This window comes from Alexandromys fortis, unplaced genomic scaffold (genome assembly GCF_014885135.2).
Source record: "Alexandromys fortis isolate MF-2015 unplaced genomic scaffold, M_Fortis_MF-2015_v1.1 scaffold_137, whole genome shotgun sequence".
NCBI lineage: Eukaryota > Metazoa > Chordata > Mammalia > Rodentia > Cricetidae > Alexandromys > Alexandromys fortis.
Window position 1 is genome coordinate 262,778 of NW_026068009.1, and position 7,218 is coordinate 269,995.

General features: G+C 44.4%; 1 pseudogene; it reads right to left on the bottom strand.

Moving 5' to 3' along the window:
- Positions 1 to 5,108: 5,108 nt before the first annotated feature.
- Positions 5,109 to 5,523, bottom strand: LOC126513461 (60S ribosomal protein L32-like; annotated as a pseudogene).
- Between the last annotated feature and the right edge of the window lie 1,695 nt (positions 5,524 to 7,218).

Below are 7,218 nucleotides of genomic sequence, written 5' to 3' on the forward strand. Positions count from 1 at the left end.
CTCAGTGAGTTAAACAGTGCACCATCCAGGAGGCAGTGTTTTTCTCTGGTAGTTTCTACGGATCTTGCAATCAGCAAAACTGGTCAAACTCTGTCAGCCTTTGTCACAGAAAAAAAAATCCTCAGTGGGTTTAAAAAGCAAATATTTGTAGCCGGGCGGTGGTGGCGCACGCCTTTAATCCCAGCACTCGGGAGGCAGAGGCAGGCGGATCTCTGAGTTTGAGGCCAGCCTGGTCTACAAGAGCTAACTCCAGGACAGGAACCAAAAGCTATGGAGAAACTCTGTCTCGAAAATCAAAAAAAAAAAAAAAAAAAAAAAAAAAAAAGAAAGAAAGAAAGAGAAAAAGAAAAAAAGAAAAAGAAAAAAAAGCAAATATTTGTACCAAGCCACAATGAGGTAGCACCTCACACATGTCAGGATGACTCCTAAGAGAAAGAGAAATGGATAAAATAGGTTGCGGGGCATTAGCCGTGGGAAGGAAAGGGGTGGAGTCAGAGAAAACATAGGCTGCCCCTGCAAACACTAAGAATGAAATTACCATGCTGGGCGCATGCCTTCGATCCCAGAACTCTGGAGGCAGACGCAAGTAGATCTCTGTGAGTTCAAAGCCAGCCTGGTCTACAGAACTAGTTCCAGGACAGCCAGGGCTGTTACACAGAGAAACACTGTCTTGAAAAACAAAACAATAAAAAAATGAAATTACCATACGATCTGGCAGTTCCATCCCTGGGTGACTATGCCAAAGACTTGAAAGCAGGAACTTGAAGTGAGTTCTGAATATTGTGTTCACAGCAACATTGCTCATAGTTTCTAAGAAGAGGAGACAACCTAAGTATCTATTAGTGGATGATGGCTTAAACAAAATACAGTCTGTACCTGGAACAGCATGGTTCTTCATCAAATATACTGCCATATGAAAATAATTAAGGGGACGTTATATTAAATAAATTGGTCCACAGGAAGAGAAATACTACATAACAGGGTATGGAGTGTGAGAACAGTTACCCTGATAGAGGCGACAGTAAAGACGGAACTTTGCAGGTGCTAGGGGGAGGAGAAGCAGGGAGTTGCTGTTTAATGCGTACCGAATCTCAGTTTCACAAGAGGAAATGGGGAGGAAGCAGATGATCATGGTTTCACAAGATAAGTTGACTCTGAGGTGCACACTTAAAGAATGGATCAAATGGTAGACTTTTATGTGTCTCTTTCTACCACACTTAAAGACTTCTAAGTATTAGAAAAACAGAAGTAACTGAGAAACATGAAAAACATTTAGGGACTGGAAAAATGGCTCATAGGCTGTTCTAACAGAGGGTCTGGGCTCAGTTCCCAAGTCACACCACCCCCACTCCCACTGGGGCCAACAAGCGTCTGTAACTCTACTACCAGGGGGGTCTGATCCCTCTTTCGACCTCCTCGGGCACACCATGCAGGTGATGGCCAGACACACGCGCAAGCAGAACACCATGCACGTAAAATCTAAAAAAAAAAAAAAAAACTAAAAATCTCAAACAAAAAATTTTAAAACCACAAAATCATGTCTTTATTTCATGAGGTCCCTTGTTGTCCACAGTCAGCTGTGGCTGATGGTCTCAGCTCAACTGTTGGGGTTTATCTCGGTGACCCACAATAGGTCAGTGGGGACTGTTGGGCTCAACTCAACTGTTGGGGTTTTTCTCAGTGACCCACCATAGGTCAGTGGGGACTGTTGGGCTCAACTCAGCTGTTAGAGCCCATCTCAGTGGCCCGCATCATCTTCCAGGAGGCGGGGCTGAAGACACAATCACCCCCTCAGGCATGTTGTTCTTGTAGAGACTGTCAAGGGTAAATCAGGCCTAATCAAGCTTCCACAGTGAGTATATTTGTTCCAGACTCTCTCTGTTGACCAAAGAAAGCTCTGTTGGTCAATACAAAGTCACCCAGGGCCAAGAGGCTTACTCTGCCTTTGGCATACATGGGCAAGGGAAGAGAAGGCAAGGGGTGAATGAATGGTTTAGAACAAATAATTCAATATAAATTAAGTTTTTCACTGCCTTGTAATTTTCATGATTGGCGCCGGTCATCACCAGCAAATTGTCTATATGGCAGCTCACACTGGTCAATAGATCTTGTGCAGACACAGAGAGAAAGTAGTTGGTGGCCCAAGATAAGTTATCAGTCCAGCTGTTGAGACCATATTATAAGGACAAAGGTATTCTTTAGGGTCATCACCTTGGCTCAGTTCTTTTGAAGGCCTAAGGGACAGTGGGGACATCTTGGAAAGTGGAGGAAGCTGGGATTTAAGAAATATAAGCTGAGGTACTGTTCTAAGTCCCGTATAAAATCAGACAAACGTCTGACCGATCACCGTGGTTCTTTCCTGTGGTAAAACTGTCAATACGTTAGTTTATTAGACTCTTCCCAGTCCCCAGAGTCTCTGTTTCGTATAAACAGCAGGTGGCGCTCGACAACAACTTAAAAGACCAGGGCTATTTTCACTTTCTTCCTTTTTTTTTTTTAAATAAAGGACTGTTGTGTGTGACAGATAGTTCTTAAGAATCTAATTTCAGTAAACATAATAAAATTAAAATGAACTAAAAAAAAGCGAGAAATTCAGTCTATGTATGGCCTTGCCCCAGAAGAGAGGGCTCAAGAAGCGTTTGTCTTTGAAACTCGGAAATCGCTTTCTTTTGAGACAGAGGTGCCAAGCCAATCTGAGAAGCGCTGGTGGGTGCCGTGCATACGTTGGGAGCCAGAGTGGCTGGCAGGGAGACTCAGACACTGCGAGCAGCGATGACGCTGATGCTAAGCAGTTGAAGGGATGATTTGACGCACTTTTAAATAAAGAGGCCTCGAGTGGTAGAACTCACTACGAAATACACTGCTGAATAAGTCGGCCTAGTCACAGAACACGGAGACGTCGGGTGGCGCTGCCTGCTGTTGTCCCTGCAGGTCTCGTTTGTGCTGAGAAGACAGCAACTGCGCACCTACCTGTTTGGCACGGAGACTACCATCTGGTGCTCAAACACGAATCTAAAAAACTGTTTTGTAGGCGCGGGGCTGCTGTGGAGAACCTAGGAGTGATCCGAATGACTAACTAACTCTGACTAACTGGCAGCCTTGTCTCCCTGGCCTGAGAGACAAACGCTTTTCTTACTCATCTTTCACGGAGGTGCTTGTTGAATGTAGGACAACCCGCACTTGTGATGAATTTTCTTCAAGAAAGATGTTTCTCCTATGCCATCTTGCTGGTCGTATTTTAAAGTATCGTGGCGGCTTTCCGCTCTCTTGTGTATGTTGGTGTCAAAATTCGGCACAATGGAGGGAGGGGCTTTGGTGTTGGAGACACATTAAAATTTAGCTCTTCAGTATGATCGCATGTCTCTGTAAGAAACTCACCAGAACAGGAAACCTTTGTTTTAAAGTGCTCACTTTCACATCCAACAAGCAATTTAATTTCCACTTTCACATCCAACAAGCAATTTAATTTCCCCTAATCTCCGTCCTACCCACAACCTAGGAGAAACCCTACCTACCACAAATTTGACGATACAGAAAGGCGGGTGCTGGTGGACAAGGACCACGCCCTGAGTTCAGATACCCAGAATCCAGGCAAAGCCAGACACGGCAGCTGTAGGGGTTTGAATAAGAAGAACCCAAAGGCTCATGTGTTTAAATACTTAGTCACCAGGTACTGGAACTGTAACCTTCTTAATGCTGCGACCCGTTAATACAGCTCCCTGTGTTGTGGTGACCCCAATCATACAATTATTTTATTGCCACTTCATAACTAATTTTGCTACATAATTTTGTTATGAATCACAATGTAAATATCTGATACACAAGCTCCAAAGGGGTCATGACCCCAGTTTGAGAACAGCTGGATTAGAAGGATTAGATGTGGCCTTGTTGAAGGATGTGTGTCATCAGGTTTGAGGTTTCAAAAGCCTATGTCAGGCCCATTTTTTTCTCTCTGCCTGCTGTCTGCAGATCAGGATGTAGAATTCTCAGCTACTTCTCCAGCACTAAGTCTACCGGTGTATCCCCATACTCCCTGTCATGATGACAATGGACCAAGTCTCTGATAATGGAATAAGTATGTTTCCAATTAAATACTTTCTTTCATAAGAGCTGCCTTGGTCAGTGTGCCTCTTCACACAAATAAAAAAGTACTAAGACAAACTCAAGTTTGTAATCCCCGCAGTCTCATGATGAGACAGGCGTTGGCGTCAGAGAATAATCTGGGACCAGCTAGCCCCATGTACATGGTGATCAACAAGAAATGTTGTTCTCAAGCAAGGGAGAAGGTGAGAAATGACACCCGAAGCTGTCCTCTGACCTCCATGCATGTTCTGTGGCACGGGCATGCCTGCACTCACACACAGGCACATGCATGCACACTTGCACACAGAAAGAAACATGCACATACACTCGCACACAGACACATGCATGCACACACACAGAAACATACACACACAACAATAAAATGTCATCAAAAAGAATTCTACATCTTTCTCTTCAAAGAAAAGGCTAGTAAGATGTCTTCATGTGAATCTTTCATCTGTGTTTCAAATACAATGTCTTTGGTGACCTGCAACCACACTTTGTAAGAAATGGTGATCTTTCATAATGGAGACACTCCAAGTTCAATCTGTTAAGCCAGTGGACAGCTTGAGAGGGGAACGTAAAAAAGAAAGAACAATTACACAACGTGTCTCTGTTCTAGTTGCTCCATCTCTACCCAACCGAAAACTTGCCTCACAAAGGTTAGCCACAGCCACAAGAGCAACAAACATCCTGATTGCAAAGCCCGTCTTGCTACCTCACTTTCATAAATCTCGGATGTAGAGAACAATTTTAGCTTGCTTATGAAGTATTTTGAGAAGATATTTATAGTCACTATTAATGCTTCTGTCAAGTCTCTATACTCAGGAAAGGGATGTTAACACGTGATTCTGATGTTTCAGTTTTGCAATCGAATGGAGATCATTCCTACTCCTTTTAAGGGATACAGGCGAATATCTGGATTGTAATTCTATAATTAGGCCCCTATTACTTCCATCCATTTCTCTTTTTTTGCAGTTCTTGTGGTTTTATTTAAACACAAATAAAACACGCACATAAGCCATCTACTCATTCTCTTCGCTGTGCAGCCTGTTATTGGGATTGGTGACTCTGAGGGCCAGCTGCGCTGCTCTTTCCACAATGGCTTTTCGGTTCTCGGAGGAAACATTGTGAGCAATCTCAGCATAGTAAGACTTGTTGCCCCTCAGCAGCACCTCCAGCTCCTTGACGTTGTGGACCAGAAACTTCCGGAGGCCGTAAGCCGCTAGGCAGCATGTGCTTGGTTTTCTTGTTGCTTCCGTAACCAATGTTGGGCATCAGGATCAGGCCCTTGAATCTTCTCCGCACCCTGTTGTCAATACCTTTGGGTTTCCGCTAGTTTCGCTTAATCTTGACATATCGGTCTGACTGGTACCAGATGCACTTCTTGGTCCTCTTTTTGATGATCTTGGGCTTCACCAGAGGCCGGAGGGCAGCCATGATGCCGCAAAGGAGATGGCAGCCCATCCATTTCTTTAATTAGTCAAAATATATTATTGGCCACTGTCCTAGTTTGCTTTCATACGGCTCTGCTAAACACCGTGGGCAAAAGCAACCTGGGAAGGAAAGGGTTTATTCGAGCTCATGCTTCCAAGTCACAGACCATCACAATGGGGAGTCACATGTCACAGACCGTCACAGTGGGGAGTCACATGTCACAGAACATCACAGTGGGGAGTCAGGACAGGAAGCTGGGGACTGGAACTGAACCAGAGGCTATGGAGGAACTCTACTAATTGGCTTGCTTTCCATGCCTTGCTCAGTTTGCTTTCCTATACAACCCAGGATCATCTGCTTAAGGTGTCACTGGCACTGCCCACAGTGGACCGGGGTCACCCATATCAATCATAAACCAAGAAAATGACCAGCAGATTTGCCTATTGGCCAATCCTTGGAAGCTTTTCTCGATTGATAGTCCCTCTTTCCAGATGACCCAAGCTTATGCCAAGTTGACAAAAAAAAAAAAAAAAACCACAACAACCAAAAAAAAAAAAAAAAACTAGCCAGCACAGTCACCAAAAAGCCAGCGGAAAGTTGGACCGTAATGACCAAGGGTGCAGTATCTGCGGAGTAGGGCAACGTCACCATTTACTCACAAGAACTATGACGACCAAGTGAGAGGGCTTCAAATGTTGCTGCTCTGGCTTTGGAAGGCGCAGAGATGAAACACCAAGGCAAGTCACCCCAGGACATTCTCTCCGATGGTGGGAAGGCAGGCACACAGGAACACTCGCCCACAACCACAGCCACCACAGCTGACTGTAGGGTCACTGTCACTGGAGCTGTACCCTGAGGATGTGAGCTCTCCACACTTCATGAAATCCTAAGGATTCCTTTCCTGAGTTGCACAGTCAAGGCAGTGAGGGGCTCTGGGATGGTGCTGTAGCCAGGAACACAACCCCTCCATCCCTTTTCTCGTTTACAAATGCCTTATGTAGGCTGCCCACAGCTCACTCTTTCAAGGTCAAGAGGACAACAATGACCCCTGCAGAAACCATAGGGTCGCTATTTGCCAAAACTGTATGATCAGAGTCTATAAAATGCAACTTTCTGAGTGTCCAGGGAGATGAGGCACGGCAATGAGTCATGAGGATAATTCAGGATGATCCTCTGCTGGGTTTATAGAAGCCAGTAGGAGGCTACCTTTCTGGGATTATCTGTGCTGTATTTAAAGAGAGAAACGAGAGCCAGGAAGTGAGAGTCCAGTCTGGGGACTCTGGGGTGGAGATTCATGGGAAAGCAAGATGAAAAGAATGGTCAGTGTTGGAGAGGATAATATCTGCATCGCTGGGTGAGTAGCCCCCAGGTCTAACCTTAACTACCTAACCCTGAAGAAACGGATGTACTAAAAAGGATGTAAGTTGGTTTATTTAAGTTGGCAAGATAGCTAAGTGGGTAATAATGCTTGCTGCCAAGCCTGATGCGTTCGCTCTCCAGAACCCCTATGATAGAAGAAGAGAATTGATTATTGTGAGCCATTTTCTGATATCCATACTTGAACTGAGGCACACGTGCAAAGAAAAATAATAATAAATACACTAATTAATCAGAACATTGAAAATTTTAGGTTTATTTGTTAGTAACATACATACAATAAACTTTGCTAGTGACCTCCAAACTCGTTTTCTTAAGCAA